Source organism: Lissotriton helveticus, chromosome 4_1 (assembly GCF_964261635.1).
Source record: "Lissotriton helveticus chromosome 4_1, aLisHel1.1, whole genome shotgun sequence".
In the NCBI taxonomy this organism is placed as follows: domain Eukaryota; kingdom Metazoa; phylum Chordata; class Amphibia; order Caudata; family Salamandridae; genus Lissotriton; species Lissotriton helveticus.
This window is the reverse complement of record NC_136063.1, coordinates 970,329,975-970,354,549: the sequence shown is the minus strand read 5'-3', so window position 1 is coordinate 970,354,549 and position 24,575 is coordinate 970,329,975. Positions and strand designations below refer to the sequence as shown.

The window sequence follows — 24,575 nt, the reverse complement described above, 5'->3', positions numbered from 1 at the left end:
CATGCTCTAACAGACTAAACTAATAGTCTCACTAAATATATAGTATACTATTAAAGATGAAGCAGATGATGAAGTCCTACTGATTGTTAATCCGGGATAGTTAAAAAGCTTATATTCAGCTGTTTACATTCATAGTATCTTTATATATTATCAACAAGACTAAACAAAAAAGATCTCAATCAATTGCAATAAATAAGAGATTTAGTTACTTGGCGTTAGAACTTAGAACCATTAATAGATATTCCAGGCGCTTTAAGAATAGTAATTAATTCTATAATTATATCAAATGTATTCATCCAATCCTTCAAGCAGCGTTTGATCCAAGGAGATAAACAGTCCAAAATGAGACACAAGAAAAATTCATCTTTTTTCAAAGAAATAAACTTGGCCTGTACACTGATCGAACCTGTGACCTTGGTGTTATTAGCACCACGCTCTAACCAACTGAGCTAACAGGCCAAATTTCATATCTTGTGGAGGACCAGCACAGGAAGCAGTGCTAATGTTAGTTCAACCGGAAGATTAGGAAAGCTTAATTTCAGCTGTTTAATACGAATTAACTTTCATATTATCAACATGAAGAAACTAATATGACTTCAAAAAAATTGCAATACAAAAGAGATTTCCATACTTAGTATTAGAATTTTGAACCAGTAAAGTTTTTTCCACGTGGTTTAGCAATAAATAAAAATTCATCACCTATATTCAATTGATTCATCTAATCATTCTATCAGCTTCTGCGCAAAGGAAATATAGAGGTAAACATGATACAGAAGAAAACACATCTATTTTCAACATTAAAGGAGAATCAAGTATTGGCTTGGAGACTGATTGAAATTATGTCCTTTGCGTTTTTAACTTCATGCTCTAACAGACTAAACTAATAGGCTCACTAAATATATAGAATACTTTTGAAGAATTAGCAGATGATGAAATGCTACTGATTCCATCCAATCCTTCAAGCAGCGTGTGATTCAAGGAGATAAACAGTCCAAAATGAGACCCAAGAAAAATTCATCTTTGTTCAAACAATTAAACTTCGCCTGTACAGGGATCGAACCTGTGACCTTGGCATTATTAGCACCACGCTCTAACCATCTGAGCTAACAGGCCATTTTGCACAACTACCTGGAGGTCCAGCATATGAAGAAGGGCAAATGATAGTTAACCTAGGAGATTTGGAAAGCTTAACGTCAGCAGTTTACCATGAAGTTATTGTTATATATTATCAACATGAAGAAACTAATATGACTTAAAAAAAATTACAATACAAAAGAGATTTTCATACTTAGTGGTAGAACTTAGAACCATTAACGTTTTTTCCATGTGGTTAAGCAATAAATAAATATTCATCACCTATATTGAATTGATTCATCTAATCATTTTATCAGCTTCTCCTCAAAGGAAATATAGAGATAAACATGATACAGTAGAAAATACATCTATTTTCAACATTAAAGGAGCATCAAGTATTGGCTTGGAGACTGATTGAAAGTATGTCCTTGGCGTTTTTAACTTCATGCTCTAACAGACTAAACTAATAGAGTCACTAAATATATAGCATACTATTGAAGATGAAGCAGATGATGAAGTCCTACTGATTGTTAATCCGGGATAGTTGGAAAGCTTATATTCAGCTGTTTACATTCATAGTATCTTTATATATTATCAACAAGACTAAACAAAAAAGATCTCAATAAATTGCAATAAATAAGAGATTTAGTTACTTGCGTTAGAACTTAGAACCATTAATAGATATTCCAGGCGCTTTAAGAATAGTGATTAATTCTATAATTATATCAAATGTATTCATCCAATCCTTCAAGCAGCGTTTGATCCAAGGAGATAAACAGTCCAAAATGAGACACAAGAAAAATTCATCTTTTTTCAAAGAATTAAACTTGGCATGTACAGTGATCGAACCTGTGACCTTGGCGTTATTAGCACCACGCTCTAACCAACTGAGCTAACTGGCCAAATTTCACATCTTCTGGAGGACCAGCACAGGAAGCAGTGCTAATGATAGTTCAACCGGGAGATTTGGAAAGCTTAATTTCAGCTGTTTAATATGAATTAACTTTCATATTATCAACATGAAGAAACTAATATGACTTCAAAAAAATTGCAATACAAAAGAGATTTCCATACTTAGTGTTAGAAATTTGAACCAGTAAAGTTTTTTCCACGTGGTTTAGCAATAAATAAATATTCATCACCTATATTCAATTGATTCATCTAATCATTCTATCAGCTTCTGCGCAAAGGTAATATAGAGGTAAACATGATACAGAAGAAAATACATCTATTTTCAACATTAAAGGAGCATCAAGTATTGGCTTGGAGACTGATTGAAATTATGTCCTTTGCGTTTTTAACTTCATGCTCTAACAGACTAAACTAATAGGCTCACTAAATATATAGAATACTTTTGAAGAATTAGCAGATGATGAAATGCTACTGATTCCATCCAATCCTTCAAGCAGCGTGTGATTCAAGGAGATAAACAGTCCAAAATGAGACACAAGAAAAATTCATCTTTGTTCAAACAATTAAACTTGGCCTGTAAAGGGATCGAACCTGTGACCTTGGCGTTATTAGCACCACGCTCTAACCATCTGAGCTAACAGGCCATTTTGCACAACTACCTGGAGGTCCAGCAAATGAAGAAGGGCAAATGATAGTTAACCCAGGAAATTTGGAAAGCTTAATTTCAGCAGTTTACCATGAAGTTATTGTTATATATTATCAACATGAAGAAACTAATATGTTTTAAAAAAAATTACAATACAAAAGAGATTTTCATACTTAGTGTTAGAACTTAGAACCATTAACGTTTTTTCCATGTGGTTAAGCAATACATAAATATTCATCACCTATATTGAATTGATTCATCTAATCATTTTATCAGCTTCTCCTCAAAGGAAATATAGAGATAAACATGATACAGTAGAAAATACATCTATTTTCAACATTAAAGGTGCATCAAGTATTGGCTTGGAGACTGATTGAAAGTATGTCCTTGGCGTTTTTAACTTCATGCTCTAACAGACTAAACTAATAGTCTCACTAAATATATAGTATACTATTGAAGATGAAGCAGATGATGAAGTCCTACTGATTGTTAATCCGGGATAGTTGGAAAGCTTATATTCAGCTGTTTACATTCATAGTATCTTTATATTTTATCAACAAGACTAAACAAAAATGATCTCAATAAATTGCAATAAATAAGAGATTTAGTTACTTGGCGTTAGAACTTAGAACCATTAATAGATATTCCAGGCGCTTTAAGAATAGTAATTAATTCTATAATTATATCAAATGTATTCATCCAATCCTTCAAGCAGCGTTTGATCCAAGGAGATAAACAGTCCAAAATGAGACACAAGAAAAATTCATCTTTTTTCAAAGAATTAAACTTGACCTGTACACTGATCTAACCTGTGACCTTGGCGTTATTAGCACCACGCTCTAACCAACTGAGCTAACAGGCCAAATTTCATATCTTGTGGAGGACCAGCACAGGAAGCAGTGCTAATGATAGTTCAACCAGGAGATTTGGAAAGTTTTATTTCAGCTGTTTAATATGAATTAACTTTCATATTATCAACATGAAGAAACTAATATGACTTCAAAAAAATTGCAATACAAAAGAGATTTCCATACTTAGTGTTAGAATTTTGAACCAGTAAAGTTTTTCCCACGTGGTTTAGCAATAAATAAAAATTCATCACCTATATTCAATTGATTCATCTAATCATTCTATCAGCTTCTGCGCAAAGGAAATATAGAGGTAAACATGATAAAGAAGAAAACACATCTATTTTCAACATTAAAGGAGAATCAAGTATTGGCTTGGAGACTGATTGAAATTATGTCCTTTGCGTTTTTAACTTCATGCTCTAACAGACTAAACTAATAGGCTCACTAAATATATAGAATACTTTTGAAGAATTAGCAGATGATGAAATGCTACTGATTCCATCCAATCCTTCAAGCAGCGTGTGATTCAAGGAGATAAACAGTCCAAAATGAGACACAAGAAAAATTCATCTTTGTTCAAACAATTAAACTTCGCCTGTACAGGGATCGAACCTGTGACCTTGGCGTTATTAGCACCACGCTCTAACCATCTGAGCTAACAGGCCATTTTGCACAACTACCTGGAGGTCCAGCATATGAAGAAGGGCAAATGATAGTTAACCTAGGAGATTTGGAAAGCTTAATGTCAGCAGTTTACCATGAAGTTATTGTTATATATTATCAACATGAAGAAACTAATATGACTTAAAAAAAATTACAATACAAAAGAGATTTTCATACTTAGTGGTAGAACTTAGAACCATTAACGTTTTTTCCATGTGGTTAAGCAATAAATAAATATTCATCACCTATATTGAATTGATTCATCTAATCATTTTATCAGCTTCTCCTCAAAGGAAATATAGAGATAAACATGATACAGTAGAAAATACATCTATTTTCAACATTAAAGGAGCATCAAGTATTGGCTTGGAGACTGATTGAAAGTATGTCCTTGGCGTTTTTAACTTCATGCTCTAACAGACTAAACTAATAGAGTCACTAAATATATAGCATACTATTGAAGATGAAGCAGATGATGAAGTCCTACTGATTGTTAATCCGGGATAGTTGGAAAGCTTATATTCAGCTGTTTACATTCATAGTATCTTTATATATTATCAACAAGACTAAACAAAAAAGATCTCAATAAATTGCAATAAATAAGAGATTTAGTTACTTGGCGTTAGAACTTAGAACCATCAATAGATATTCCAGGCGCTTTAAGAATAGTGATTAATTCTATAATTATATCAAATGTATTCATCCAATCCTTCAAGCAGCGTTTGATCCAAGGAGATAAACAGTCCAAAATGAGACACAAGAAAAATTCATCTTTTTTCAAAGAATTAAACTTGGCATGTACAGTGATCGAACCTGTGACCTTGGCGTTATTAGCACCACATTCTAACCAACTGAGCTAACTGGCCAAATTTCACATCTTCTGGAGGACCAGCACAGGAAGCAGTGCTAATGATAGTTCAACCGGGAGATTTGGAAAGCTTAATTTCAGCTGTTTAATATGAATTAACTTTCATATTATCAACATGAAGAAACTAATATGACTTCAAAAAAATTGCAATACAAAAGAGATTTCCATACTTAGTGTTAGAATTTTGAACCAGTAAAGTTTTTTCCACGTGGTTTAGCAATAAATAAATATTCATCACCTATATTCAATTGATTCATCTAATCATTCTATCAGCTTCTGCGCAAAGGTAATATAGAGGTAAACATGATACAGAAGAAAATACATCTATTTTCAACATTAAAGGAGCATCAAGTATTGGCTTGGAGACTGATTGAAATTATGTCCTTTGCGTTTTTAACTTCATGCTCTAACAGACTAAACCAATAGGCTCACTAAATATATAGAATACTTTTGAAGAATTAGCAGATGATGAAATGCTACTGATTCCATCCAATCCTTCAAGCAGCGTGTGATTCAAGGAGATAAACAGTCCAAAATGAGACACAAGAAAAATTCATCTTTGTTCAAACAATTAAACTTGGCCTGTAAAGGGATCGAACCTGTGACCTTGGCGTTATTATCATAACGCTCTAACCATCTGAGCTAACAGGCCATTTTGCACAACTAGCTGGAGGTCCAGCATATGAAGAAGGGCAAGTGATAGTTAACCTAGGAGATTTGGAAAGCTTAATTTCAGCAGTTTACCATGAAGTTATTGTTATATATTATCAACATGAAGAAACTAATATGACTTAGAAAAACTTACAATACAAAAGAGATTTTCATACTTAGTGTTAGAACTTAGAACCATTAACTTTTTCCATGTGGTTAAGCAATAAATAAATATTCATCACCTATATTGAATTGATTCATCTAATCATTTTATCAGCTTCTCCTCAAAGGAAATATAGAGATAAACATGATACAGTAGAAAATACATCTATTTTCAACATTAAAGGAGCATCAAGTATTGGCTTGGAGACTGATTGAAATTATGTCCTTGGCGTTTTTAACTTCATGCTCTAACAGACTAAACTAATAGTCTCACTAAATATATAGTATACTATTAAAGATGAAGCAGATGATGAAGTCCTACTGATTGTTAATCCGGGATAGTTGGAAAGCTTATATTCAGCTGTTTACATTCATAGTATCTTTATATATTATCAACAAGACTAAACAAAAAAGATCTCAATAAATTGCAATAAATAGGAGATTTAGTTACTTGGCGTTAGAACTTAGAACCATTAATAGATATTCCAGGCGCTTTAAGAATAGTAATTAATTCTATAATTATATCAAATGTATTCATCCAATCCTTCAAGCAGCGTGTGATCCAAGGAGATAAACAGTCCAAAATGAGACACAAGAAAAATTCATCTTTTTTCAAAGAATTAAACTTGGCCTGTACAGTGATCGAACATGTGACATTGGCGTTATTAGCCCTAAGCTCTTACCAACTGAGCTAACAGGCCAAATTTCACATCTTCTGGAGGACCAGCACTGGAAGCAGTGCTGATGATAGTTCAACCAGGAGATTTGGAAAGCTTAATTTCAGCTGTTTAATATGAATTAACTTTCATAATATCAACATGAAGAAACTAATATGACTTCAAAAAAATTGCAATACAAAAGAGATTTCCATACTTAGTGTTAGAATTTTGAACCAGTAACGTTTTTTCCACGTGGTTTAGCAATAAATAAAAATTCATCACCTATATTCAATTGATTCATCTAATCGTTCTATCAGCTTCTGCGCAAAGGAAATATAGAGGTAAACATGATACAGAAGAAAATACATCTATTTTCAACATTAAAGGAGAATCAAGTATTGGCTTGGAGACTGATTGAAATTATGTCCTTTGCGTCTTTAACTTCATGCTCTAACAGACTAAACTAATAGGCTCACTAAATATATAGTATACTATTAAAGATGAAGCAGATGATGAAGTCCTACTGATTGTTAATCCGGGATAGTTGGAAAGCTTATATTCAGCTGTTTACATTCATAGTATCTTTATATATTATCAACAAGACTAAACAAAAAAGATCTCAATAAATTGCAATAAATAAGACATTTAGTTACTTGGCGTTAGAACTTAGAACCATTAATAGATATTCCAGGCGCTTTAAGAATAGTAATTAATTCTATAATTATATCAAATGTATTCATCCAATCCTTCAAGCAGCGTTTGATCCAAGGAGATAAACAGTCCAAAATGAGACACAAGAAAAATTCATCTTTTTTCAAAGAATTAAACTTGGCCTGTACAGGGATCGAACCTGTGACCTTGGCGTTATTAGCACCACGCTCTAACCAACTGAGCTAACAGGCCAAATTTCATATCTTCTGGAGGACCAGCACAGGGAGCAGTGCTAATGATAGTTCAACCAGGAGATTTGGAAAGCTTAATTTCAGCTGTTTAATATGAATTAACTTTCATATTATCAACATGAAGAAACTAATATGACTTCAAAAAAATTGCAATACAAAAGAGATTTCCATACTTAGTGTTAGAATTTTGAACCAGTAACGTTTTTTCCACGTGGTTTAGCAATAAATAAAAATTCATCACCTATATTCAATTGATTCATCTAATCATTCTATCAGCTTCTGCGCAAAGGAAATATAGAGGTAAACATGATACAGAAGAAAATACATCTATTTTCAACATTAAAGGAGAATCAAGTATTGGCTTGGAGACTGATTGAAATTATGTCCTTTGCGTTTTTAACTTCATGCTCTAACAGACTAAACTAATAGGCTCACTAAATATATAGAATACTTTTGAAGAATTAGCAGATGATGAAATGCTACTGATTCCATCCAATCCTTCAAGCAGCGTGTGATTCAAGGAGATAAACAGTCCAAAATGAAACACAAGAAAAATTCATCTTTGTTCAAACAATTAAACTTGGCCTGTATAGGGATCGAACCTGTGACCTTGGCGTTATTAGCACCACGCTCTAACCATCTGAGCTAACAGGCCATTTTGTACAACTACCTGGAGGTCCAGCATATGAAGAAGGGCAAGTGATAGTTAACCTAGGAGATTTGGAAAGCTTAATTTCAGCAGTTTACCATGAAGTTATTGTTATATATTATCAACATGAAGAAACTAATATGACTTAAAAAAATTACAATACAAAAGAGATTTTCATACTTAGTGTTAGAACTTAGAACCATTAACTTTTTCCATGTGGTTAAGCAATAAATAAATATTCATCACCTATATTCAATTGATTCATCTAATCATTCTATCAGCTTCTGCGCAAAGGAAATATGGAGGTAAACATGATACAGAAAAAAATACATCTATTTTCAACATTAAAGGAGCATCAAGTATTGGCTTGGAGACTGATTGAAATTATGTCCTTGGCGTTTTTAACTTCATGCTCTAACAGACTAAACTAATAGTCTCACTAAATATATAGTATACTATTAAAGATGAAGCAGATGATGAAGTCCTACTGATTGTTAATCCGGGATAGTTGGAAAGCTTATATTCAGCTGTTTACATTCATAGTATCTTTATATATTATCAACAAGACTAAACGAAAAAGATCTCAATAAATTGCAATAAATAAGAGATTTAGTTACTTGGCGTTAGAACTTAGAACCATTAATAGATATTCCAGGCGCTTTAAGAATAGTAATTAATTCTATAATTATATCAAATGTATTCATCCAATCCTTCAAGCAGCGTTTGATCCAAGGAGATAAACAGTCCAAAATGAGACACAAGAAAAATTCATCTTTTTTCAAAGAATTAAACTTGGCCTGTACAGTGATCGACCATGTGACCTTGGTGTTATTAGCACCACGCTCTAACCAACTGAGCTAACAGGCCAAATTTCACATCTTCTGGAGGACCAGCACTGGAAGCAGTGCTAATGATAGTTCAACCAGGAGATTTGGAAAGCTTAATTTCAGCTGTTTAATATGAATTAACTTTCATATTATCAACATGAAGAAACTAATATGACTTCAAAGAAATTGCAATACAAAAGAGATTTCCTTACTTAGTGTTAGAATTTTGAACCAGTAACGTTTTTTCCACGTGGTTTAGCAATAAATAAAAATTCATCACATATATTCAATTGATTCATCTAATCATTCTATCAGCTTCTGCGCAAAGGAAATATAGAGGTAAACATGATACAGAAGAAAATACATCTATTTTCAACATTAAAGGAGAATCAAGTATTGGCTTGGAGACTGATTGAAATTATGTCCTTTGCGTTTTTAACTTGATGCTCTAACAGACTAAACTAATAGGCTCACTAAATATATAGAATACTTTTGAAGAATTAGCAGATGATGAAATGCTACTGATTCCATCCAATCTTTCAAGCAGCGTGTAATTCAAGGAGATAAACAGTCCAAAATGAGACACAAGAAAAATTCATCTTTGTTCAAACAATTAAACTTGGCCTGTACAGGGATCAAACCTGTGACATTGGCGTTATTAGCACCACGCTCTAACCATCTGAGCTAACAGGCCATTTTGCACAACTACCTGGAGGTCCAGCATATGAAGAAGGGCAAATGATAGTTAACCTAGGAGATATGGAAAGCTTAATTTCAGCAGTTTACCATGAAGTTATTGTTATATATTATCAACATGAAGAAACTAATATGACTTAAAAAAAGTTACAATACAAAAGAGATTTTCATACTTAGTGGTAGAACTTAGAACCATTAACGTTTTTTCCATGTGGTTAAGCAATAAATAAATATTCATCACCTATATTGAATTGATTCATCTAATCATTTTATCAGCTTCTCCTCAAAGGAAATATAGAGATAAACATGATACAGTAGAAAATACATCTATTTTCAACATTTAAGGTGCATCAAGTATTGGCTTGGAGACTGATTGAAAGTATGTCCTTGGCGTTTTTAACTTCATGCTCTAACAGACTAAACTAATAGAGTCACTAAATATATAGCATACTATTGAAGATGAAGCAGATGATGAAGTCCTAATGATTGTTAATCCGGGATAGTTGGAAAGCTTATATTCAGCTGTTTACATTCATAGTATCTTTATATATTATCAACAAGACTAAACAAAAAAGATCTCAATAAATTGCAATAAATAAGAGATTTAGTTACTTGGCGTTAGAACTTAGAACCATTAATAGATATTCCAGGCGCTTTAAGAATAGTAATTAATTCTATAATTATATCAAATGTATTCATCCAATCCTTCAAGCAGCGTTTGATCCAAGGAGATAAACAGTCCAAAATGAGACACAAGAAAAATTCATCTTTTTTCAAAGAATTAAACTTGGCCTGTACAGGGATTGAACCTGTGACCTTGGCGTTATTAGCACCACGCTCTAACCAACTGAGCTAACAGGCCAATTTGCACATCTTCTGGAGGACCAGCACAGTAAGCAGTGCTAATGATAGTTCAACCGGGAGATTTGGAAAGCTTAATTTCAGCTGTTTAATATGAATTAACTTTCATATTATCAACATGAAGAAACTAATATGACTTCAAAAAAATTGCAATACAAAAGAGATTTTCATACTTAGTGTTAGAACTTAGAACCATTAACGTTTTTTCCACGTGGTTTAGCAATAAATAAATATTCATCACCTATATTCAATTGATTCATCTAATCATTTTATAAGCTTCTCCTCAAAGGAAATATAGAGATAAACATGATACAGTAGAAAATACATCTATTTTCAACATTAAAGGAGCATCAAGTATTGGCTTGGAGACTGATTGAAAGTATGTCCTTGGCGTTTTTAACTTCATGCTCTAACAGACTAAACTAATAGTCTCACTAAATATATAGTATACTATTGAAGATGAAGCAGATGATGAAGTCCTACTGATTGTTAATCCGGGATAGTTGGAAAGCTTATATTCAGCTGTTTACATTCATAGTATCTTTATATATTATCAACAAGACTAAACAAAAATGATCTCAATAAATTGCTATAAATAAGAGATTTAGTTACTTGGCGTTAGAACTTAGAACCATTAATAGGTATTCCAGGCGCTTTAAGAATAGTAATTAATGCTATAATTATATCAAATGTATTCATCCAATCCTTCAAGCAGCGTTTGATCCAAGGAGATAAACAGTCCAAAATGAGACACAAGAAAAATTCATCTTTTTTCAAATAATTAAACTTGGCCTGTACAGTGATCGAACCTGTGACCTTGGCGTTTCTTAGCACCACGCTCTAACCAACTGAGCTAACAGGCCAAATTTCACATCTTCTGGAGGACCAGCACAGGAAGCAGTGCTAATGATAGTTCAACCGGGAGATTTGGAAAGCTTAATTTCAGCTGTTTAATATGAATTAACTTTCATATTATCAACATGAAGAAACTAATATGACTTCAAAAAAATTGCTATACAAAAGAGATTTCCATACTTAGTGTTAGAATTTTGAACCAGTAAAGTTTTTTCCATGTGGTTTAGCAATACATAAATATTCATCACCTATATTCAATTGATTCATCTAATCATTCTATCAGCTTCTGCGCAAAGGAAATATAGAGGTAAACATGATACAGAAGAAAATACATCTATTTTCAACATTAAAGGAGCATCAAGTATTGGCTTGGAGACTGATTGAAATTATGTCCTTTGCGTTTTTAACTTCATGCTCTAACAGACTAAACTAATAGGCTCACTAAATATATAGAATACTTTTGAAGAATTAGCAGATGATGAAATGCTACTGATTCCATCCAATCCTTCAAGCAGCGTGTGATTCAAGGAGATAAACAGTCCAAAATGAAACACAAGAAAAATTCATCTTTGTTCAAACAATTAAACTTGGCCTGTATAGGGATCGAACCTGTGACCTTGGCGTTATTAGCACCACGCTCTAACCATCTGAGCTAACAGGCCATTTTGTACAACTACCTGGAGGTCCAGCATATGAAGAAGGGCAAGTGATAGTTAACCTAGGAGATTTGGAAAGCTTAATTTCAGCAGTTTACCATGAAGTTATTGTTATATATTATCAACATGAAGAAACTAATATGACTTAAAAAAATTACAATACAAAAGAGATTTTCATACTTAGTGTTAGAACTTAGAACCATTAACTTTTTCCATGTGGTTAAGCAATAAATAAATATTCATCACCTATATTCAATTGATTCATCTAATCATTCTATCAGCTTCTGCGCAAAGGAAATATGGAGGTAAACATGATACAGAAAAAAATACATCTATTTTCAACATTAAAGGAGCATCAAGTATTGGCTTGGAGACTGATTGAAATTATGTCCTTGGCGTTTTTAACTTCATGCTCTAACAGACTAAACTAATAGTCTCACTAAATATATAGTATACTATTAAAGATGAAGCAGATGATGAAGTCCTACTGATTGTTAATCCGGGATAGTTGGAAAGCTTATATTCAGCTGTTTACATTCATAGTATCTTTATATATTATCAACAAGACTAAACGAAAAAGATCTCAATAAATTGCAATAAATAAGAGATTTAGTTACTTGGCGTTAGAACTTAGAACCATTAATAGATATTCCAGGCGCTTTAAGAATAGTAATTAATTCTATAATTATATCAAATGTATTCATCCAATCCTTCAAGCAGCGTTTGATCCAAGGAGATAAACAGTCCAAAATGAGACACAAGAAAAATTCATCTTTTTTCAAAGAATTAAACTTGGCCTGTACAGTGATCGAACATGTGACCTTGGTGTTATTAGCACCACGCTCTAACCAACTGAGCTAACAGGCCAAATTTCACATCTTCTGGAGGACCAGCACTGGAAGCAGTGCTAATGATAGTTCAACCAGGAGATTTGGAAAGCTTAATTTCAGCTGTTTAATATGAATTAACTTTCATATTATCAACATGAAGAAACTAATATGACTTCAAAGAAATTGCAATACAAAAGAGATTTCCTTACTTAGTGTTAGAATTTTGAACCAGTAACGTTTTTTCCACGTGGTTTAGCAATAAATAAAAATTCATCACATATATTCAATTGATTCATCTAATCATTCTATCAGCTTCTGCGCAAAGGAAATATAGAGGTAAACATGATACAGAAGAAAATACATCTATTTTCAACATTAAAGGAGAATCAAGTATTGGCTTGGAGACTGATTGAAATTATGTCCTTTGCGTTTTTAACTTGATGCTCTAACAGACTAAACTAATAGGCTCACTAAATATATAGAATACTTTTGAAGAATTAGCAGATGATGAAATGCTACTGATTCCATCCAATCTTTCAAGCAGCGTGTAATTCAAGGAGATAAACAGTCCAAAATGAGACACAAGAAAAATTCATCTTTGTTCAAACAGTTAAACTTGGCCTGTACAGGGATCAAACCTGTGACATTGGCGTTATTAGCACCACGCTCTAACCATCTGAGATAACAGGCCATTTTGCACAACTACCTGGAGGTCCAGCATATGAAGAAGGGCAAATGATAGTTAACCTAGGAGATATGGAAAGCTTAATTTCAGCAGTTTACCATGAAGTTATTGTTATATATTATCAACATGAAGAAACTAATATGACTTAAAAAAAGTTACAATACAAAAGAGATTTTCATACTTAGTGGTAGAACTTAGAACCATTAACGTTTTTTCCATGTGGTTAAGCAATAAATAAATATTCATCACCTATATTGAATTGATTCATCTAATCATTTTATCAGCTTCTCCTCAAAGGAAATATAGAGATAAACATGATACAGTAGAAAATACATCTATTTTCAACATTTAAGGTGCATCAAGTATTGGCTTGGAGACTGATTGAAAGTATGTCCTTGGCGTTTTTAACTTCATGCTCTAACAGACTAAACTAATAGAGTCACTAAATATATAGCATACTATTGAAGATGAAGCAGATGATGAAGTCCTAATGATTGTTAATCCGGGATAGTTGGAAAGCTTATATTCAGCTGTTTACATTCATAGTATCTTTATATATTATCAACAAGACTAAACAAAAAAGATCTCAATAAATTGCAATAAATAAGAGATTTAGTTACTTGGCGTTAGAACTTAGAACCATTAATAGATATTCCAGGCGCTTTAAGAATAGTAATTAATTCTATAATTATATCAAATGTATTCATCCAATCCTTCAAGCAGCGTTTGATCCAAGGAGATAAACAGTCCAAAATGAGACACAAGAAAAATTCATCTTTTTTCAAAGAATTAAACTTGGCCTGTACAGGGATTGAACCTGTGACCTTGGCGTTATTAGCACCACGCTCTAACCAACTGAGCTAACAGGACAATTTGCACATCTTCTGGAGGACCAGCACAGTAAGCAGTGCTAATGATAGTTCAACCGGGAGATTTGGAAAGCTTAATTTCAGCTGTTTAATATGAATTAACTTTCATATTATCAACATGAAGAAACTAATATGACTTCAAAAAAATTGCAATACAAAAGAGATTTTCATACTTAGTGTTAGAACTTAGAACCATTAACGTTTTTTCCACGTGGTTTAGCAATAAATAAATATTCATCACCTATATTCAATTGATTCATCTAATCATTTTATAAGCTTCTCCTCAAAGGAAATATAGAGATAAACATGATACAGTAGAAAATACATCTATTTTCAACATTAAAGGAGCATCAAGTATTGGCTTGGAGACTGATTGAAAGTATGTCCTTGGCGTTTTTAACTTCATGCTCTAACAGACTAAACTAATAGTCTCACTAAATATATAGTATACTATTGAAGATGAAGCAGATGATGAAGTCCTACTGATTGTTAATCCGGGATAGTTGGAAAGCTTATATTCAGCTGTTTACATTCATAGTATCTTTATATATTATCAACAAGACTAAACAAAAATGATCTCAATAAATTGCTATAAATAAGAGATTTAGTTACTTGGCGTTAGAACTTAGAACCATTAATAGGTATTCCAGGCGCTTTAAGAATAGTAATTAATGCTATAATTATATCAAATGTATTCATCCAATCCTTCAAGCAGCGTTTGATCCAAGGAGATAAACAGTCCAAAATGAGACACAAGAAAAATTCATCTTTTTTCAAATAATTAAACTTGGCCTGTACAGTGATCAAACCTGTGACCTTGGCGTTTCTTAGCACCACGCTCTAACCAACTGAGCTAACAGGCCAAATTTCACATCTTCTGGAGGACCAGCACAGGAAGCAGTGCTAATGATAGTTCAACCGGGAGATTTGGAAAGCTTAATTTCAGCTGTTTAATATGAATTAACTTTCATATTATCAACATGAAGAAACTAATATGACTTCAAAAAAATTGCTATACAAAAGAGATTTCCATACTTAGTGTTAGAATTTTGAACCAGTAAAGTTTTTTCCATGTGGTTTAGCAATACATAAATATTCATCACCTATATTCAATTGATTCATCTAATCATTCTATCAGCTTCTGCGCAAAGGAAATATAGAGGTAAACATGATACAGAAGAAAATACATCTATTTTCAACATTAAAGGAGCATCAAGTATTGGCTTGGAGACTGATTGAAATTATGTCCTTTGCGTTTTTAACTTCATGCTCTAACAGACTAAACTAATAGGCTCACTAAATATATAGAATACTTTTGAAGAATTAGCAGATGATGAAATGCTACTGATTCCATCCAATCCTTCAAGCAGCGTGTGATTCAAGGAGATAAACAGTCCAAAATGAGACACAAGAAAAATTCATCTTTGTTCAAACAATTAAACTTGGCCTGTACAGGGATCGAACCTGTGACCTTGGCGTTATTAGCACCATGCTCTAACCATCTGAGCTAACAGGCCATTTTGCACAACTACCTGGAGGTCCAGCAAATGAAGAAGGGCAAATGATAGTTAACCGAGGAGATTTGGAAAGCTTAATTTCAGCAGTTTACCATGAAGTTATTGTTATATATTATCAACATGAAGAAACTAATATGACTTAAAAAAAATTACAATACAAAAGAGATTTTCATACTTAGTGTTAGAACTTAGAACCATTAACGTTTTTTCGATGTGGTTAAGCAATACATAAATATTCATCACCTATATTGAATTGATTCATCTAATCATTTTATCAGCTTCTCCTCAAAGGAAATATAGAGATAAACATGATACAGTAGACAATACATCTATTTTCAACATTAAAGGTGCATCAAGTATTGGCTTGGAGACTGATTGAAAGTATGTCCTTGGCGTTTTTAACTTCATGCTCTAACAGACTAAACTAATAGAGTCACTAAATATATAGCATACTATTGAAGATGAAGCAGATGATGAAGTCCTACTGATTGTTAATCCGGGATAGTTGGAAAGCTTATATTCAGCTGTTTACATTCATAGTATCTTTACATATTATCAACAAGACTAAACAAAAAAGATCTCAATAAATTGCAATAAATAAGAGATTTAGTTACTTGGCGTTAGAACTTAGAACCATTAAAAGATATTCCAGGCGCTTTAAGAATAGTAATTAATTCTATAATTATATCAAATGTATTCATCCAATCCTTCAAGCAGCGTTTGATCCAAGGAGATAAACAGTCCAAAATGAGACACAGGAAAAATTCATCTTTTTTCAAAGAATTAAACTTGGCCTGTACAGGGATCGTACCTGTGACCTTGGCGTTATTAGCACCACGCTCTAACCAACTGAGCTAACAGGCCAATTTGCACATCTTCTGGAGGACCAGCACAGGAAGCAGTGCTAATGATAGTTCAACCGGGAGATTTGGAAAGCTTAATTTCAGCTGTTTAATATGAATTAACTTTCATATTATCAACATGAAGAAACTAATATGACTTCAAAAAAATTGCAATACAAAAGAGATTTCCATACTTAGTGTTAGAATTTTGAACCAGTAACGTTTTTTCCACGTGGTTTAGCAATAAATAAATATTCATCACCTATATTCAATTGATTCATCTAATCATTCTATCAGCTTCTGCGCAAAGGAAATATGGAGGTAAACATGATACAGAAGAAAATACATCTATTTTCAACATTAAAGGAGCATCAAGTATTGGCTTGGAGACTGATTGAAATTATGTCCTTTGCGTTTTTAACTTCATGCTCTAACAGACTAAACTAATAGGCTCACTAAATATATAGAATACTTTTGAAGAATTAGCAGATGATGAAATGCTACTGATTCCATCCAATCCTTCAAGCAGCGTGTGATTCAAGGAGATAAACAGTCCAAAATGAGACACAAGAAAAATTCATCTTTTTTCAAAGAATTAAAATTGGCCTGTACAGGGATCGAACCTGTGACCTTTGGGTTATTAGCACCACGCTCTAACCATCTGAGCTAACAGGCCATTTTGCACAGCTACCTGGAGGTCCAGCAAATGAAGAAGGGCAAATGATAGTTAACCCAGGAGATTTGGAAAGCTTAATTTCAGCAGTTTACCATGAAGTTATTGTTATATATTATCAACATGAAGAAACTAATATGACTTAAAAAAATTACAATACAAAAGAGATTTTCATACTTGGTGTTAGAACTTAGAACCATTAACGTGTTTTCCATGTGGTTAAGCAATACATAAATATTCATCACCTATATTGAATTGATTCATCTAATCATTTTATCAGCTTCTCCTCAAAGGAAATATAGAGATAAACATGATACAGTAGAAAATACATCTATTTTCAACATTAAAGGTGCATCAAGTATTGGCTTGGAGACTGATTGAAAGTATGTCCTTGGCGTTTTTAACTTCATGCTCTAACAGACTAAACTAATAGTCTCACTAAATATATAGTATACTATTGAAGATGAAGCAGATGATGAAGTCCTACTGATTGTTAATCCGGGATAGTTGGAAAGCTTATATTCAGCTGTTTACATTCATAGTATCTTTATATATTATCAACAAGACTAAACAAAAAAAGATCTCAATAAATTGCAATAAATAAGAAATTTAGTTACTTGGCGTTAGAACTTAGAACCATTAATAGATATTCCAGGCTCTTTAAGAATAGTAATTAATTCTATAATTATATCAAATGTATTAATCCAATCCTTCATGCAGCGTTTGATCCAAGGAGATAAACAGTCCAAAATGAGACACAAGAAAAATTCATCTTTTTTCAAACAATTAAACTTGGCCTGTACAGGGATCGAACCTGTGACCTTGGCCTTATTAGCACCATGCTCTAACCAACTGAGCTAACAGGCCAATTTGCACATCTTCTGGAGTACCAGCACAGGAAGCAGTGCTAATGATAGTGTAGTATTCTATACATTTCACTTGTCTCTGTTAGATTGTATTTCCACTTATGTTATGTTTATCTCCTAAGTTCTGTTACTATGGATTCTTGGAATCCTGTTGTGTTCTCCGAGTGCATTCCACAGGCGGAGCACTCTGGCTTGGACCACGACTTGAACAGACGGTTGTACCAGTATTGCCCGTTCTAATAAACTACTTTTGATCTATCACCTTGCATCCCGTGGATTTCGACATAATTTTACTGGCGACGATGCGTGCTCTACATCTATGATCTCCGTGGGACTTACAAAGGTGCTTTCTCTGAAGAAGTGAGAGAGAGCCTCGCTTCCCTCGTCACAGCTCTTCAACTCCTGCTGTTGGACTAGGTGTCATTTTGAGGATTGTCTGGAGTCTATCCTGACCTATTGGTAACTCGTCAAAGTACAGTCTCCTACTACTACCTTCATTTTGGACATCACCAAAACTGTAAGAGTTTCATGTCCCTGTCCGTGTCTTTGACTTAATTTCTCACTTTGTGTCTTTGTGCCTAACGAAGGTAGCATCTCTCAGCTTAACTTCGGACTTTTGGAGACTTTCTCAAGACTTTGCAGTTACATTTATTATATTCGGGGCCTCTCCACTTATTTCTTCATACGGTCGACCGTTGACTGTGTTTTTTTGAAAAATACTACTTCGTGTAGTTCGGGCCTCCTCGAGCCTTACCTTCTGGGTCCGAGTCTTCGAGCTCCGACGTTCCTGTTCTCAGAGGAGCGCGTAGTGCGTCATCACGTTGCTGTGTACAGCCTTCCTGTTGGATAAAAGTTTCGGCAGTCTGGATTGGTCATCAGCTATTTTGCTTTGTGACGTTTTCACATGACTCTTGTCCACGTTGCTTAGCGACCTATTCTCTGCTCTGCCACCCTTACAGCGCACTGGTTACGGGCACTAGTTACAAAGTGCTCACCGCTGGTGCGCACAGCTTCCAGTTTGTCGAAGTGCTCACCGCTGGTGCGCACAGCTTCCAATCTGTCATATACATTTCACCATTTACAGCGCACTAGTTACAGCGCAAATGTGAGACAGTGTTTATTCCTGGTGCGTGCTACTTCAAGCTTCAAGTTCATAACGGACTCATCGCTTGTCATCGCTTGTCATCGCTGGTGCGCACAGCTTTCTTACTACTAGTGCTCACCTCTGATTTGTATAACATTCTGTTTATTTACTCATAGTATTTTGTTTCTAACGTGCTCATCGCTGATGCGCACGGCTTATTTGGATTTTTTTGGCTTTTGTTCTTCACATTTGGACACTGTTTGAGTTCATAAAGAATTATTCTTGTTATCTTCGAATTTGCTCTTAAAGTTATGTCTACCCTTCAATCTGTTAATCCACCTCCAGCTTTTCTGGAAACTCCTGGTGAACCTCCAATTAGGTGGGAAATTTGCCATGATGTGTTCGAAAATTATTTAGGAACGATTGGGGCATCTAGATTTCGCCCTGAAAGAAAGAAGTGCCTGCTTTTACATTCTCTGGGTTTTGAGGGCAGGTCTGTCTTTAAGCATCTCCCAGATTTACCTGTTATTGAAGGTGTTGTGTCTGATGATTATAGTGACACTGTGCAAACACTAAAGATTCATTTTGACAAACAACCTAACTTAATGGTTCGTAGACACACTTTCTTTAAGAGAAAACAAGCTGATTCGGAAGATATTGATGCTTATATTTCCATCTTGCGGAGATTAGCATCTGAATGTAAATTTGAAAACTTTAATGAACAGCTTATCAGGGATCAATTTGTGTGTCATTGTAAGGATAAAAACATTAGGCAAAAGTTGTTAGCCATGAGTGATCCTTCCTTAGATGACACTATTAAGTTAGCCAAGAGTGTTGAAACGTCCATGGTTTCCCTCAAGGAATTAGAAGACAAAGTGGTTGAACCTATAAACGCTTTAAATTTGAATTCTTCTACCAGAGTCAACAAAAAGAAATCCAGAGTCTTCGTCTTATTCTCAAATGTGTATTAGGTGTGGTAATCCACAACACCAAAAGAGTTCTCCTTGTCCTGCTTCCAGTGTTACTTGCAACTACTGCAAAAAGATGGGACATTTTGCAAAAGTTTGTTTAAAGTTGAAAAACAAGAAGAATTTCATAAAACCTGTTGTTGGCGTTGTTGATTCTGATTCTTCGTCAGAATCAGAAACTATTGCTGTTGTTACTGATTGCTCTGAAGGGCCTGTCATTGAAGGTGATCCTGACTCTTGTGTCGACCCCATTGTTGATATTGCTGTTGGCGGTAAAATTTTGAAACTTTTAGTCGACTCAGGTGCAAGGATCACTATGATAGATAAAGAACTTTTTGACAATACATGGAATGATGAGCAACCTCTTCTTCCTCCAGACCGTACTCCTGTGTCGTATGAAGGAAGGAAAATTAATCTCCTTGGTCTCTTTGAAGACATATTATGTTTTAAGGGGAGGAAGATTAGAGGGAAAATCTATGTTGCGATTAAAGGGCTCAACATTTTGGGCTGGTTCCATCAGGGTCTTTTTGGTATGATGCTTAAGCCAGGTGCGAAAAGAACAAGTTTTTGTTGCTAGCTGCTCTGACTATTTACAAATGCTAAGGTGCAAGTTTCCTTCTGTGTTTAGTTCCAGTTTGGGAAAAATAAAAGGGTTCAAACACAAGATTATTGTTAAAGAGGGGTCAACACCTGTTAAACATAAGCTTCGGGGTGTGCCCTTCAGTGTCAGGGATGATTTGAAGAAGGAACTTGAGATGTTGTGTGAGAATGGTGTGATAGAGCCTGCAGAGACTTCCCTTTGGCTTTCGCCTTTAGTCGTAGCTCGGAAGAGGGATGGTAAACTTAGGGTCTGTGTGGACCTTCGCTCTGATAACAAGGTAATCTGGGTGGATTCTCATCCTCTTCCCCGGATTAATGATCTTCTTGCAGCCACTAAAGGTGCAAAGTTTTTCACTAAACTGGATTTAGCCAGTGCTTACCACCAGGTCGAACTGCATCCTGATTCCCGTCACTTGACTGCTTTTATCTCTCCTTTAGGCACTTTTCAGTATCGACGTATGCCTTTTGGCCTAGCTTCGGCCGCGTCGGTTTTTCAGAGAGTTATGGGTAATATCTTGGAAGGTGTTAAGGGAGTGACTGTTTTTCAAGATGATGTTTTGATTTTTGGCAAGGACGTTTCTTCTCATGATTCGGTCCTTGATAATGTTTTGGGTTTGTTTCAAGATCATGGTGTAGTGTTGAAATTGGAGAAGTGTAAGTTTATGTGTACAGAAGTTGAGTACCTTGGTCATATTTTGACACAAGACGGAATAAAGCCTAGACCTGGACTTTTGGAGGCTATTTCCAAAGCTCCAATTCCGTCTGACAAGACCGGAGTTAAGTCTCTTCTAGGTATTTGTGAATACTACTCCAGGTTTATTCCCCATTACGCGACCATCGTGCGTCCTATTAGTAACCTGTTGAAAAAGGGAGTGAAATTTGTTTGGTGCGAGCAATGCATCAAGGCTTTTGATGTCTGATTCTGTTATTAAACCTTTTGACCCTGCTTTGCCGTGCTGTTTGACTGTTGATGCAAGTCAGGTTGGTCTTGGTGCTACCTTAACACAAAGTGAGGGTGGAGTTGAAAGAACTATCAGTTTTGCATCCAGAGTTATGAGATCTGCTGAGGTTCAATACTCTGTTATAGAGAAAGAACTTTTGGCTTGTACATGGGCTATTGAGAAGTTTAGACCGTTCATTTGGGGAAGGCGTTTCTTACTTCAAACTGACCACAAACCTTTGGTCAACATTTTGGGTGGTGGTCTTACTAAATGTTGCACACCTAGGATTTTGAGGATTGTGACCAGGCTTTTGCAGTACCATTTTGATGTTGTGTATATTGCTGGTGGCAAAAACATAAGGGCAGATTTTTTGTCCCGATTTCCACCTGCTGTGCGTGATGATGATGTTGACATTTCCTTTTCCGATCTCATTGAGGAGGACTGTGATGATTGTTTGATTGCCTGTGTAGACATCCCTGAACTACAAGTTTGTTCTGAAGTGGAGTGGAGGAAGGCTTTTGAACAAGATAGTGTTCTTCAGGATATTTGTAATTTTGTTAAGTTGGGCTGGCCACGTGAGAAGGTCTTGTCTTCTTCTCTTCAACCCTTTTCTAAGGTTGGGCATGAGATCTCCATTGAAGATGGGATTTTACTTCGTAATGATAAGATCATTCCTCCATTTGCATTTAGAAAAGATATCATTATGAAGGCTCATGAGGGTCATCTTGGTTGTTCACTTAGTAAACGTAGGATTCGTGAAATGTTCTGGTGGCCCGCTATGGATTCGGATATTGATCTTTTTGTTGCTGACTGTTGTATCTGTAAATCTTCAGATAAGAGTCTCAAGACTTCGGTTCCTCCTCTTATGCCGGTTGAGTGCCCGGATCGTCCTTGGGCTAAACAAGTTATTGATATCATGGGACCTTATTCGATGCTGAGTTGCTGTTCCAGGTTCATTCTAGTCTTGATTGATTATGCCTCCAAGTGGCCGGAGTATAAATTGGTTAAAGATGCTGATACGAAAAGTGTCATTGAATTCTTGTGCGATATTTGGAGTAGGGAAGGTTTTCCTGAAGTGTTGGTTTCCGACAATGGGAAACAATTTATGAGTCATGAGTTTGTTGGCTTTCTGTCCAGTTCAGGTGTGAAGCATGTCGAGAGTTCTCTCTATCATCCTCAAGGGAATGGTCTTGTCGAGAGGATGAACAGAGTTATTGGCGACTGTGTGAAGTGGGCTAGGAGTAGTAATGTTGAGGTCAGCAAAGCGTTGGAGAGCATGATTTGGTTTTATAGGACCACTCCTCACTCTTCCACTAAGGTATCTCCCTTTGAGTTAATGAGAGGTCGAAAGCCAAACACTTCGTTTTGTCCTGGGTGGATGTCTAAGTGGATGAAGTCTAGTTCTGATGTCTCGAGTCTCATGTCCATTGTAAAGAGTAATGTTCTGCATGCCCAGTCCAAGCAAAAGGGTAATTTTGATGTTAGGAAGGGTATGAAAGAGAGTGTTTTGGAAGTTGGAGACTGTGTGAGGATTAGAAAATCTATCCATGTCAACAAAGGGGACAGCAAGTTTGGATCTCCTGTAAAAGTGGTTAAAATTGTGGGAAATGCTGTACAAGTTGAGGGAGGTTTCTGGTGGAATTTGAACAGAGTTGCTACGGTTGTTAGTAGTACTCCTGTCGTCACAAAAGCATCCTCAACCTCACCTGTCTCCTCAAAAGCTTCCACAAGTTCCTTTCCCACCAAGGCTCCTGCCACCGACTTCAGTGTCAGGAAGAGTTCTCGCATTGTTAATAGACCTTTGAGGTTTAGAAAGTAATATTTCTTTATCTGTTTGTTTTTCTTTTGTTTTCTTTGTTTTTTCTATTTTGTTTTTAAAAAGTTTTTGTTTCTTTGAGAAAAGGAGGTGATGTAGTATTCTATACATTTCACTTGTCTCTGTTAGATTGTATTTCCACTTATGTTATGTTTATCTCCTAAGTTCTGTTACTATGGATTCTTGGAATCCTGTTGTGTTCTCCGAGTGCATTCCACAGGCGGAGCACTCTGGCTTGGACCACGACTTGAACAGACGGTTGTACCAGTATTGCCCGTTCTAATAAACTACTTTTGATCTATCACCTTGCATCCCGTGGATTTGTACAGATAGTTCAACCGGGATATTTGGAAAGCTTAATTTCAGCTGTTTAATATGAATTAACTTTCATATTATCAACATGAAGAAACTAATATGACTTCAAAAAAATTGCAATACAAAAGAGATTTCCATACTTAGTGTTAGAATTTTGAACCACTAACGTTTTTTCCAAGTGGTTTAGCAATAAATAAATATTCATCACCTATATTCAATTGATTCATCTAATCATTCTATCAGCTTCTGCGCAAAGGAAATATGGAGGTAAACATGATACAGAAGAAAATACATCTATTTTCAACATTAAAGGAGCATCAAGTATTGGCTTGGAGACTGATTGAAATTATGTCCTTTGCGTTTTTAACTTCATGCTCTAACAGACTAAACTAATAGGCTCACTAAATATATAGAATACTTTTGAAGAATTAGCAGATGATGAAATGCTACTGATTCCATCCAATCCTTCAAGCAGCGTGTGATTCAAGGAGGTAAACAGTCCAAAATGAGACACAAGAAAAATTCATCTTTTTTCAAAGAATTAAACTTGGCCTGTACAGGGATCGAACCTGTGACCTTGGCGTTATTAGCACCAGGCTCTAACCAACTGAGCTAGCAGGCCAATTTGCACATCATC

At 34.9% G+C, this 24,575-nt stretch overlaps 5 non-coding genes across 5 annotated transcripts; all 5 read right to left on the bottom strand.

Annotated features, from left to right (window-relative positions):
• Nucleotides 1-7,315: 7,315 nt before the first annotated feature.
• On the bottom strand, nucleotides 7,316-7,389 carry TRNAI-AAU (transfer RNA isoleucine (anticodon AAU)). Its single transcript has one exon. It is a non-coding gene; the product is annotated as a tRNA-Ile (tRNA).
• Nucleotides 7,390-10,348: 2,959 nt separating this feature from the next.
• On the bottom strand, nucleotides 10,349-10,422 carry TRNAI-AAU (transfer RNA isoleucine (anticodon AAU)). The gene has a single exon. It is a non-coding gene; the product is annotated as a tRNA-Ile (tRNA).
• A 787-nt stretch (nucleotides 10,423-11,209) lies between these two features.
• On the bottom strand, nucleotides 11,210-11,284 carry TRNAL-AAG (transfer RNA leucine (anticodon AAG)). The gene has a single exon. It is a non-coding gene; the product is annotated as a tRNA-Leu (tRNA).
• A 3,820-nt stretch (nucleotides 11,285-15,104) lies between these two features.
• Nucleotides 15,105-15,179, bottom strand: TRNAL-AAG (transfer RNA leucine (anticodon AAG)). The gene has a single exon. It is a non-coding gene; the product is annotated as a tRNA-Leu (tRNA).
• A 580-nt stretch (nucleotides 15,180-15,759) lies between these two features.
• On the bottom strand, nucleotides 15,760-15,833 carry TRNAI-AAU (transfer RNA isoleucine (anticodon AAU)). The gene has a single exon. It is a non-coding gene; the product is annotated as a tRNA-Ile (tRNA).
• Nucleotides 15,834-24,575: the final 8,742 nt, after the last annotated feature.